Below are 14,070 nucleotides of genomic sequence, written 5' to 3'. Positions count from 1 at the left end.
CTCAGCAGCACATGGATCCTACTCAAAGATAGACCATATATTATGCCATAAGACAACTCTTAGTAAATATAAAGGCATGGAGATAATACCATGCACCATATCTGACCATAATGGAATGAAATTGGAAATCAATGATAAAAGAAGGAAGGAAAAATCCTACATCACATGGAAAATGAACAATATGTTATTGAATGATCAATGGGTTATAGAAGACATAAAGGAGGAGATGAAAAAATTCTTAGAGTCAAATGATAACACAGACACAACGTACCGGAATTTATGGGACACAATGAAAGCAGTTTTAAGAGGGAAATTCATTTCTTGGAGTTCTTACCTCAAAAAAAGAAAAAACCAACAAATAAATGAACTCACACAACACCTCAAAAATCTAGAAAAGGAAGAGCAAAACAACAGCAAATGTAGTAGAAGACAAGAAATAATTAAAATTAGAGCAGAAATCAATGAAATTGAAACAAAAGAAACCATTGAAAAAATAGATAAAACTAAAAGTTGGTTCTTTGAAAAAATAAATAAGATAGACAAGCCCTTAGCCACGCTAACGAAAAGAAGAAGAGAGAGAACTCAAATTACTAACATACGGGATGAAAAAGGCAATATCACAACAGACACTACAGAAATACAGAAGATAATTAGAAAGTATTTTGAAACCGTATATTCTAATAAAATAGAAGATAACGAAGATATCGATAAATTTCTTAAGGCATATGAATTGCCCAGATTGAGACAGGAAGACACACACAATTTAAACAGACCAATAACAAAAGAAGAAATAGAAGAAGCCATCAAAAGACTACCAACTAAGAAAAGCCCTGGACCAGATGGGTATACAGCGGAGTTCTACAAAACCTTCAAAGAATTAATACCAATACTTTTCAAGCTATTTCAAGAAATAGAAAAAGAAGGAGCTCTTCCAAATTCATTCTATGAGGCCAACATCACTTTGATCCCAAAACCAGACAAAGATACTTCAAAGAAAGAAAACTACAGACCAATATCTCTAATGAACTTGGATGCAAAAATTCTCAATAAAATTCTGGCGAATCGAATACAAAAACATATCAGAAAACTTGTGCACCATGATCAAGTAGGATTCATTCCTGGGATGCAAGGATGGTTCAATATACGGAAATCAATAAATGCTATCCACCACATCAATAGACTTAAAGACAAGAACCACATGATCATCTCGATGGATGCAGAAAAAGCATTTGACAAAGTACAGCATCCCTTTATGTTCAAAACACTAGAAAAACTAGGGATAACAGGAACTTACCTCAACATTGTAAAAGCTATCTATACTAAGCCTCAGGCTAGCATCATTCTGAATGGAGAAAAATTGAAGGCATTCCCTCTAAAATCTGGAACAAGACAGGGATGCCCTCTATCACCACTTCTATTCAATTTAGTTCTCGAAGTACTAGCCAGAGCAATTAGACAGACAAAAGAAATTAAAGGCATAAAAATAGGAAAAGAAGAAATTAAACTATCGCTATTTGCGGATGACATGATAATATACTTAACAGACCCAAAAGAGTCTACAAAGAAGCTGCTAGAGTTAATAAATGAATTCAGCAAAGTGGCAGGTTATAAAATCAACACGCATAAATCAAAGGCATTCCTATATATCAGCAACAAAACTTCTGAAATGGAAATAAGGAAAACCACTCCATTCACAATATCCTCAAAGAAAATAAGATACTTGGGTATCAACCTAACAAAAGAGGTGAAAGATTTATACAATGAAAACTACAGAACCCTAAAGAGAGAGATAGAAGAAGATCTCAGAAGATGGAAAAATGTACCCTGTTCATGGATAGGCAGAACTAACATCATCAAAATGGCGATATTACCCAAAGTTCTCTATAGGTTTAATGCGATGCCAATCAAAATACCAACGGCATTTCTTGTAGAAATAGACAAAGCAATCATGAAATTCATATGGAAAAACAAAAGACCCAGAATAGCAAAAGCAATTCTAAGCAGGAAGTGTGAATCTGGAGGTATAGCGATACCAGAGGTCAAACTGTACTACAAAGCAATAGTAACAAAAACAGCATGGTACTGGTACCAAAACAGGCAGGTGGACCAATGGTACAGAATAGAAGACACAGAGACTAATCCACAAAGTTACAACTATCTTATATTTGATAAAGGGGCTAAAAGCATGCAATGGAGGAAGGATAGCATCTTCAACAAATGGTGCTGGGAAAATTGGAAATCCATATGCAACAAAATGAAATTGAATCCCTTTCTCTCGCCATCCACAAAAATTAACTCAAAATGGATCAGGGAGCTAGATATCAAACCAGAGACACTGCATCTGATAGAAGAAAAAGTTGGCTACGATCTACAAATTGTGGGGTCGGGCTCCAAATTCCTTAATAGGACACCCATAGCCCAAGAGTTAACAACCAGAATAAACAAATGGGACTTACTTAAACTAAAAAGTTTTTTCTCAGCAAGAGAAACAATAAAAGAGGTAAATAGAGAGCCTACATCCTGGGAACAAATCTTTACCCCCCACACCTCAGATAGAGCCCTAATATCCAGAATGTACAAAGAACTCAAAAAATTAAATAATAAGATAACAAATAACCCAATTAACAAATGGGCCAAGGACCTCAACAGACACTTCTCAGAGGAGGACATACAATCAATCAACAAGTTCATGAAAAAATGCTCACCATCTCTAGCAATCAGAGAAATGCAAATCAAAACCACCCTAAGATACCATCTCACTCCAGTAAGATTGGCAGCCATTATGAAGTCAAACAACAACAAGTGTTGGCGGGGATGTGGGGAAAAAGGTACACTTGTACACTGCTGGTGGGGCTGCAAAATGGTGAGGCCAATTTGGAAAGCAGTATGGAGATTCCTGGGAAAGCTGGGAATGGAACCACCATTTGACCCAGCTATTGCACTTCTCGGACTATTCCCTGAGGACCTTAAAAGAGCTCACTATAGGGATACAGCTGCATCAATGATTATAGCGGCACAATTCACAATAGCTAGACTGTGGAACCAACCTAGATGCCCTTCAATAGATGAATGGATAAAGAAAATGTGGCATCTATACACAATGGAATATTATGCAGCACTAAGAAATGACAAAATCATAGAATTTGCAGGGAAATGGATGGCATTAGAGCAGATTATGCTAAGTGAAGCTAGCCAAGCCCTAAAAAACAAATGCCAAATGTCTGCTTTGATATAAAGAGAGCAACTAAGAACAGAACAGGAAGGAGGAGCATGAGGAAAAGACTACAGTAAACAAAGACGAATGGGGGGAGAGAAACGGAGAGAGAAGGGACAGCACATGGAAATAGTAGGAGACCTTCAATGATACATAAAATTATAAGAGGTTATGAGGGGCAAGGGGGAGGGAAAAAAAGGGAGAGAACTGAACAACAGCAGGGGAGGTAGAGAGGGAAGAGGAGAGGGGAGGGGAGGGGATAGTAGGGGATAGGAAAGGTAGCAGAATACAACAGACACTAATATGGCATTATGTAAAAATGTGAATATGTAACAGATGTGATTCTGCAATCTATATTTGGGGTGAAAATGGGAGTTCAAAACAGAATTTGAGTCTAATGTATGAAAGATGATATATCATGAGCTATGTAATGCTTTAAATAATCAATAAAAAAAATAAAAAAAAAATAATAAATAAATAAATAAATAAATAAAATAAAAAAATAAATAAATAAAAAAAAATAAAAACTGTTTTCCTTTTCTTCCCATGTTCTGATAAGGATATTACCACCAACACTAGGTCCAAGCTATAAATCTGGCATTACCTTGAATTCCTTGCTCTTCCTCACCCCACTTTAACCAATTGGCCACATTGGTGAATATGTAACACCTAGACTTTAAAAAAGAAAGTCATTGCATACCATAAAGGTCAATCACAGTGTAGTTTCTGCCTGATGTTCTTATTGGTCATCTACTTTTGTTCTGGAAAATATTGTAGTTTTTTTTTAACCTTTTGCAGTTTCCCAAATGTTACTTTTTTTTTTTGCCCCCAATATCCTGTATTTCCCTCTCCCACAACAGGTTTCATCTAAAATATTATTGACAGTGCAGCAGTTAAGAAAGCACACTTCTGAGTCAGAAAACCCTTGATTCAAGTCTCAATCTGCAATTTACTAACAAGGAGCTCCTAGATCCATTAACTAGTAAGAGTATACATCAATATTTAACTTGTAAGGCTGGGATAATAACACTGTATAGCACAAAGTGTTAAGATTAAATGAAATAAGCCAGAGGGTGTAATATACTTAACCTACCATTGATGATGTTATTGCTACTATATAGAACTTGATTAAAGTGTTTTTGTCTCTATAAATGTATTTCTAATATTTTCTTAAGAAATATTTTTTCTCTTGTACATTTCCATGCAGATACTTATATGTATAATATTCAATTGAATTTATTTATTTACATGTATCTAACTACACTGAGATATAATCAATGTAGTTAGGGCATTTTTAAAAAGTGCACATTCTATGGGCCAAGAACATTTACTGTACTAAGAACCTAGTAAGAATGAAATGTATATTTATTCAAAGAAAAAGAATAGTAGAAGAAACACTATATTCTGAAATCAGTACATATTGGGTCCTGCACCAAGGGTTCTCTGATTTAGCTGAGAGATTGACTGAAAATTTTGATATTTTGAGTGCCCAGATTCAGTATATCTTGACACTCTGAACTTCAGATTTGTAGGCAGCTCTCCAGAATTTCTGTGTGCTGTCCTTGAAGGCAGTGAGAGGTATATTTTATTTAAGGTGACATTGAAAATAACATTGACTACTTTGAATGATGTGGGATTATAAATTATATTACTACATGTAGACTGATAAGAAAGTTTTAATCAGCCAGAAGTAAAGAAATATAGCTTTTTATAGAAAATGCAGGTTTTTTTAAAAAAAAATAACTATTTTCTTTGATCAGTGACAGATGATTTTTGCCTTCTATCCATAGTGACTAGCACCTATCCTTGCAACTTTATAGAACATAAATTAAAGTTTCCTTTTTTTCCTTTTGGTTCAACATTATCATCAATTACTTTGATGCAGACATTTATGACATGCCCATCAAATTTGCAGATCACATAAAACTGGGACAAGCAGTTAATATGTCAAAATACAGAAAGACCAGGAGTTTGACAGGATCATATATAATAACATTCTAATATTTGCTAGTTTAACATGGAGTTTTAACTAGACATACAAAACAAGTTGTGCAAATACATGTATAACTCCAAACACACACACACACACACACACACACACACACACACACATAATCTCCAGGATTTGTTGATATATGACTGTTGGGTTCATTGAAAACTAAATTTTTGATCAGAGTAATGACCTGGAAATGAATCAGGGTACTGTAGGGGAATCTAATGTATAAAATGGTAAATTAAGCTAATAATAGGATTTTATGTACCTGAATTTTAATAGGAAAACAGATTCTAAGTGTCTTCACCAACCCCACCCCAACACACAAATGTTAACTGCTAATTATGAGTGGTGGTAGATGTGTTAATTGATTTGACTATGGTAATCAGTATACAATATATAGATATATCAAATAATCCCAGTGTTGACTTTGAATATGTACAACTTTCATTTTCATTAGCTGTTTTTAAAGAGACTGTGTTAATAGTTGAAAATGACTGATTTTTTTTTATCAAGTGGTGGTGGTAGAGGTGGGCTAGTTGTTCACCTGGCATTGTGAGACGTAGGTGTTATACTGTGGAATGAGGTAGGATGATCTGGAAGGTCTGTTTGCTCCTAAGAACAGATATTTGAATAAGTTCTTTTGTTCCCTTCTGTGCTAAGAAGGCTTGTCTGTGCCTGTGTTGGGTAGGGGAATGGATGGATCAAAAAAAATCAGGTTAATAGATATAGTCATTTATTCATTCTCTTATCACCTAAGAGTTTAAGATGTGCTAAATGACTATAGACCAGGGTACAAAATAGAGCATTTTGGCTGCCATAGAGGAATTCATGTTGACATAACCATACAACAGGTAGAAATAGGAAAGAAACAATTAGATCATGAATTTGATAGGAAAAATTGAACTAGTATAGCAACTAATCTAACTATGGATTTGATCTTAATAGATATAAAAACTGCATTAAGTCATAAGTTAAAATTGTAAGTCCTGAAATCTAACTTTGCTATTAGTGGTATATACTGTGACTCAGTCTTTCTGTATTTCTTAAATGAGGGTTATTTTTCATATCCCTCATTTCTAGAACATTCAATTACTCTATTAAAATTTTAAGTCTGTCAGAGACAGTTGATTGCCAAACAATCATTTGCCCAAATAGCTGGTCTAATTTAGAACTAACCAAAAATTTCAGAAATTTAATTTTCTGCTATTAAGCCTGGCTCAATTAGGCAATTTTAGGCATGAACAATAAGAGTTGAACAACCACTCCAATCCAGATGATAGTTTCAGTCACCTGAAACTCATTGTTATTGCTTATCATAATATTAAATGGCTTCTTATCAAATTTTAACACTTAAAAGGACAGAAAATTTTGAAAGAACATGGGAGAACTAAGATAATATGATGAAATAATATGCAAGAAATTATATAGTCCACTTATGTAACTGAATAAAGGAGAAGGAGCAGTTTACAAACTAAGCATGTAGGTAGAAAATCTATATTTTGATAGATTCAAATAGACATTATGAAATGTGAAAGACTTGTTTATGAATCAAAAATATCCTTATAGAGTGCCGCATATGGTTGACAAGGCATAGAACTTACAGTCTAGTGGAAATATGCACAAACAAATAATTGGCTTTGGCGGGCAAGGGGAAGCACAAGCCCAGAGACAGGTGTCCTAACCCAGTCATGGGGTCCAGGATAGGAGAGGGACATAGTGTCCAAAATGAGAAGGTGTTGGCTATGGAGACAAATGGGAGAGACAGGAAAGGAGAATGCTGTCAATGTCTGCTACTGCACTTGATTCACTGCTGTCTTACTACATATGACAAGGCTTTTCAAAATGTGCCTTGATGAGCAAGCACATTCTGCTTAGATATAAAATGACCTAGAAATGGAAACTTACTGTGGGTGATTGTAATGTTACTTTTATTCACTCTGTAGTCAGAAAATGTTTTTCTAGAGGAAGAAAGGTGAAGGGATAACTTGATGATTTCAACTCCCCAAACTGTTAACTAAAAACATAACTAAAAAGAGTGATATGTATTTCTTCCCCATTAGACCTTTTTTCTTTCAAACCATCAGTTTCAGAGAGGTTGAGTATGACTGACAGACAAGAAAATCTTGCTAGGGCAGCAATTGAGCAGGGATTTTTTTCACTTGGGTAAGAATAGTCACAAAATTCTTTCAGTAAGCTATTTTTTGTCCTTGTCTTCATAGTGTCATCATGTATGTGTTTAGACTTATGAAATATTTTATTTTTCTCTAAATATTTTATTTGCTTTTAAATTATACTGAATTAGGTGTTCAAAATGAAATCTTTTAAGAAAACATTTGCATCCTTGACCTTTACATATGTATATGAGTCTTTTTAAATAGCTAAACATATCTATTGTGACTCAAGTGCAATACAGTGGACATATACATGGGATTTAAAAAAATTTTCATTATACTTATTTGTACATTCAGAACAAAGCACCCTCTATAATCTCTTAAAATGGAAACTGTACACATTATATTGTAGCATAGATCATAAGAGAGCTAAACTTAAAATCTAAGCCTTAGAGATAGTAATTTATTTTAAATGCCTAAATTTATATTAAAAATTGTTACATCTCTCCATCTAAGAAAGATTGTAACAGCAATCGTATTATATGGGTTAGACATTACCAGATTCATTACCTTCTGGATATTAATTTTCAGCCTTCCTCACCATTATCCATCCTGATTTCTTTACCAGCTTTTTCCCTTTCTTGACTTTGTATTCATAATCTGAAATGTTAGCAATAATGGCTTTAATAATGGCAAAACTGTCTTGAATTTTTATAGCACATTTCCTCTGAGAGGTTTAAAGTGATTCAAATGAATTTCCTCATTTCCACTGGCAACTTTCCAATGAGTGTCAGAAAGAATGCAACCTCAGCTTTACAACCATCTTTTTCATCCCCTTTATGCAACCGATTGTTTACTTCCATCATATGTGAACTTGCTCTCTTCCTCACCCTATTCCTTGAGTCACTAGAGTTAATTATTCCCCTTTAAAGTATGTGCAGTGTGTGTGTGTGTGTGTGTGTGTGTGTGTGTGTGTGTGTGTTTTCATTCCTTCCAACTCTTCTCTCCTCCTACTATGTGCACATCTGGGAGTTTAGCAATGCTTGAGACTGAAGAACATAAAATAGAAGTGCAAGCAGCTTGCTGGAAGCACCACTTAACAGAAGTGCCAATTTTGTTTATCAGAAATCTGACTACGTAACTTTAGCTCATGGAAAATGGCAATTTTCTCATACAGGAAAGAATAGGTTTCACTAAAATCCATCTTATAAAATATTCAATTTTGGATGAGTTGGATAGGAACACCAAAGCAAGCAGGAAAGGCTGGAAAATATTGGATGACACACCTTGTGCGCTAAGAGATGCACTTGATTAAGTGGCATCTCTCTGTGGAGTTCTTGTCATTAGCTACTCACTGGTGTCAGACCTGCCTATGCAAATATGAGGTATTTGGATTGTATTGAAGTAATACAGACTGGAAAAACAAAAGAGCAGTTCATGGATACAGACATTATTTTTCCTTGTAATCTTTATTATACAGATAGCTTTTTATTATTGTTGTTTTTAGCACTTAAAAGCATTCTAAAAGTAAAAGAAAATATCAAGTCAATCACATTTTTACATCTCAAAAATCTTAAAAGAAAAGATGATACTCAAAAGTAAAATATAAAATCATGCAAATGGTTATATTTAAGCCAAATTCTCATGAAAAAAATTTAATATGATTGAGAAATGACATTAAGGTGATTTACTTATATGGGAGAATAAATATTTAAACATCTATATTTGTATTGTTCAGCAGTTATAATTGCTGTTCTAAAGTAAAAGGTGGATATCATTTTTCCTGGGATGCTATAGCAGCTATTCATTTTTCATTTATATAATAAGTTTTGTTTCAAATTCCATACTAATCTTTTGTAAATATATATATATATATATATATATATATATATATATATATATAAACATTTTGAAATTGTATATATACACATATCATATATGGACATATATAAACATTTTATATACATATATATATAAACCTTTATACATATATATTTATAATATATAAACATTTTAAAATTCTTAACATTTAGGTTATTCTGTAGAATTTCACAATTAAAAGCATATTTAAAATGATAATATTTAATATTATTAAGAATATATTAAAAATTGCATATTATATTGGTGTATGTGTATATATTTTTGAAGGAATAAAGCTCTGGAATAAAACAATTGGCATACATGGTATGCCAAATGGTAAAATTAATGATTAAAATACTCTAATTTTCTACATATGTATACTAATTGGGCTCTTTAGATGATCTGCTTTGTTTTGACTGGAGTTGATTTTTCCTTTGTTGCATCTCCCTAGTAATGCCTAAATTTGACTTATGTCATGTGGTGAGCCGTTTCTGCGGACTGTGGTCGCCATTACAAGATGGCGCTGGCTCCACTGTGGTCTGTAACAAACAACTCCTTATTTGGGAGAGTTGGCACAGGGTTTTTTAACACCCTATGAGAAAGCTCCACGTAGCAGCTTCGCATTGGGGCTTGGGATGCTTTATTAAGGCTGGGAGGGGCATCCGAGGGGAAGAAGAAGAAACATCAGGGGCCTGAATAAACGGCTGAAAGAAGATTCCTGTTGTTGCGTCTTCCTTGCGGGCAAGGGGTCGCGACAAGTGGTGCCGAAACCCGGGAAAAACCAGGACTCTCAGTCGTCAGGAGTGGTGCTCCAGATCGTCCCGGTGAGTGGGACCCCATCGTCTCGGAGAGCGAGACCCCATCGTCCCAGAGAGTGGGACCCCATCGTCCCGGAGAGCGGGACCCCATCGTCCCGGAGAGCGGGACCCGCGACCAAAGCGGAATCAGCTCCTCTACTAAGAAAGAGAGAGCCTCATATTTTATTGCAGCTGCACTGTGTACTTTCATTTTTGTTTTCTGTGTGCCTTCATTTTTGCTTTCTGTGTCTGTTTTGTTGCTGTGTCATCCCTTTACATTGACTCTCTTTGAGTCTTTCTCTGCCAATCAGCTAGAGGGACATATTAAATGAAATTGTCCCGAGGGGGATAGACGGGATCGGGAAGGCACGCCTGGAGCAGCGAGTGTCGTTCCAAGTTTGATACTCAGGAACGCCCACTGCAGCCGGGAAACGGAAACAAGGGCCCACCCCGGGCCCCGTATGCCAGAGTGTACGGGACGGTCCAAAGACAAAACAAGCTGCTACCGCAGTAAGATCTTGGCCAGGCGGGGGAAAATGCAGACAAAATCATACAAAAGGCAATCGGCTAGGAAAACTTGGAGAACTTTTGCCCCGAGAACGGGCAGCGGACTCCATGTTGTTTACATCACCATGGTAACCATGGGGTGCCTGGCCGGAAGAGCAGCCTCCTGGTCCCACCTCCCACACTTTTGCGGGCTTCCGATTGGTTCTTCCACAGTCACTCAGACAGGACTTCTGGTCCCGCCTTCCAGCCACTAACCTGCTTTGCTGTGTTTCAGATTTCTACCGGAGCTGCTCAGAAAGATATCTTTTTCAGACAAAATTTAATTCCACGTGTTTCTATGTTACAGTCCTAAATTTAAACTAGTTCTAAGTTAAATAACCTGACTTTTCTCTGTAGTTGTGTTACTAAATAATGTTCTATTGAGATATCAGATATGCTTCTTTATATTTTTAATTTTGGAGATTATGAGGATGCATTTACTAGCCACAGGAACAAGCCGACAAGGTTCCTGTGATGACCAAAAAATCCTTATTTTCATTGCTAACCATAAAAATAAAAATGTATACTCAAGGATCTTATTTCAGTACATCTAGTGACGTCACATAGAAGAGTGCACTCCTAGTTAAAAATAAATTAAAATGGATCCAAATATTTTAAGACCACGTGGTTACATAAAGTTAATACAATTATAAGTTAAGTTCTTATTCTTAATATATATTTTTTAGATATTTAAATAACCTATATTTGTTAATCTATAAATTAATTAGCACATGCCTAATTGATTAATTAATATATATTTGCCTAATTGTTTTTCTTCAACAGGAAACCCATAATTTATGTTTTATATTTACATTTATCAGATACTCTGCCTTTTCAGTTACAGATATTTGAGATAAATGTGTTTACTATAAATTTGCTTTTAAGTAAAAATACAATCAAATAATTTCTAATTCTCAAAGTTACTATTTAAACTCATAAGATGATAAATTATTATAATTATTTCTACAAAATATCTAAGGGTTTTAACTATATTTTCATTGATATTTCTTATCAAAGTATAATAATTTGTTTATAGATCCTAAGGTGTTCAAAGATTGTTCCAAAGTATATTTTTTTTTAAGAAAAAGATGTTCCAACAAAGAAGAAGTACACATGGATCCTAAGAAGAAGAAAGAAATCATCTTTGGGTAAAATAAGGTCTTTCTATTCATTTCCCTAAGTAAAAAGATTTTTATATTGTTATCTAAACAGAAAAGAGAGAAAGAATTTCATATACTAAACTGACTATAATTAACTTAAAGATATTTCAGTTTATTTTCCTAATTTAACCATACTAATGTGAGCTAAAATTTTGTCCATATTTTGACATGACAAACACCTATTAGAATGTGAGTTTATTTCTTTACAGAAAGATCCTTGTTGCCTAACAATTCTTACTGTTTAAGATAGGGATTAATTTTGGTAAATAAATTCACATTGTTGATTAAACATTAAGTATATTAAACTACTAACTTAAACCCCTGTATGACCTTTTGAGAGGAGGCCCCTCACCCACCTCCCTGCGAAAACCTACTCCCAAAGCCTTGAAGGCACTCAGGTTAATAGAAACAGCCTTACAAGAGATGCAGGTTACCCAGATAGATTATTCTATACCCCTATCATTTATAATCCTGCCATCAAAATTAACTCCTACTGGAGTGTTTTGGCAGACTAGTCCCATCTATTGGGTCCATTTACCTGCTTCTAACTCTCGGGTGATAACTCCCTTTTATGAACTGGTGATAAATCTGCTCTGGAAAGCCAAATATTTGGGTGATGCACTATTTGGAAAGACTCTTGACATTCTCATTCAACCTTATACCCAAGATATGATTTTAAAATTGCAACAGAAACATGATCTTTGGTGTCTTTTTCTTTGTACTTTCAAAGGTAAAATTGATAATCACTTTCCCCGACATAAACTTCTAGAAGGCCTTAAGAGATGTCCTATCATTTTTCCTAAAATTATTAAAAGAGAGCCTATTTCGGGAGCTCAAACTGTTTATACAGACGGAGCAAAAAGGGGGGTTTGCTGTTGTTTTTGATGGATCTCAAGTAATTCGACACCCTGTTCCTAAACTGTCTGCCCAAAGATCAGAAGTTGAGGCTCTAATTATGGCCCTTAAACTATACAATTCCATCCCACTTAATGTGTATACTGATAGTCTCTATGTTGCTAAGTTAGCCTCAGTTATTGAAACAGCCCCTTATATTGGCAGGCAATCCACTATCATGGAACAATTACAAACGGTTCAACTCCTTGTTTGGGCTAGACGAGATCCTTTATTCATTGGACATATCCGAGGACACTCGGAGCTTCCTGGGCCTCTGGCGGAAGGTAATGCTAAAACAGATGCCGCCACTCATAATATGGGCCTAGTATACACTATAACCAAGTATGATGAGGCCTCACAACTCCATGCTAAATTCCATCTAAATGCACAATCCTTACGCTTCCGCACAGGATGCTCGCGTGATCAGGCTTTACAGATTGTTTCCCTATGCCCAGTATGTGCTCCATTTCTTCATTTTCCCAGTTTGGGTGTTAACCCTAGAGGCTTACACCCCAATGATATCTGGCAAACTGATGTTACCCACTTCCCTAGTTTTGGTAAGCTGTCTTTTGTACATGTTTCTATTGATACATACTTTGGCTATATCTTTGTTACATTACACACTGGGGAAAAGGCCAAAGATGTTATTGGACATCTCTTAAAAGCTTTCTCTTGCATGGGCAGTCCACGTTGTCTCAAAACAGACAATGGACCCACATATATAAGCCAAACAATTCAACGGTTCTACACCCAATGGGAGATTGAACACAAAACAGGTATTCCTTATAACCCCCAGGGACAAGCTATTGTGGAACGAGCCCATCAACATTTAAAAATTTATCTACAAAAAATAAAGGAGGGGAAAATATATAGATGCTGCCAGGGACCTAAGGCCTATTATTGTGCCTCCTGGGGATGTGAAACCTCTAGTAATGGGTATTGACTTAAGAATTCACCTAGGAATGACTATGCCCATTTCTGGCAAACAAATATTACTATTCAGTTTACTTCCAATGGAAGACAACAACCAGATTGGACTTAAGGATATCTCTGGGGGCTGAGTATTTACACCCCCGGACAGTACAATCCTGGCCTACTTTTTCGGCTCAAATTGACCACAGAACAGCCTACTGGAAGTCTAATAGGACCTAATCAGGTGCTCGGAGACCAAAAGGCCCCATCTGGACCCAAGCAGCCCATAGCCCCAACAGTAAAACCTTCCCCCAGCGGTCAAACAAAAACTATGGGCTATCAAACCTTTGATTATGCCCCTGAGCCCATATACCCTGGAACTGGAGATCGCCTTCTTAATTTAGTCCAAGGAGCCTTCTTCGCTCTCAATGCCACTAATCCTAACAGGACCCAAGATTGCTGGCTATGCTTGACCTCCAGGCCGCCCTATTATGAGGGGGTAACGATACTGTCTAATTTATCCTCTAATACCACTGCAGATCCTAAATGTTATTCTCTGCCCAGCTATAAGTTGACTATC

The sequence above is a fragment of the Spermophilus citellus genome, assembly GCF_964194105.1.
Source record: "Spermophilus citellus genome assembly, chromosome: 3".
Taxonomy (NCBI): domain Eukaryota; kingdom Metazoa; phylum Chordata; class Mammalia; order Rodentia; family Sciuridae; genus Spermophilus; species Spermophilus citellus.
The sequence above is the reverse complement of the archived record's forward strand: the minus strand, read 5'-3'. Positions refer to the sequence as shown.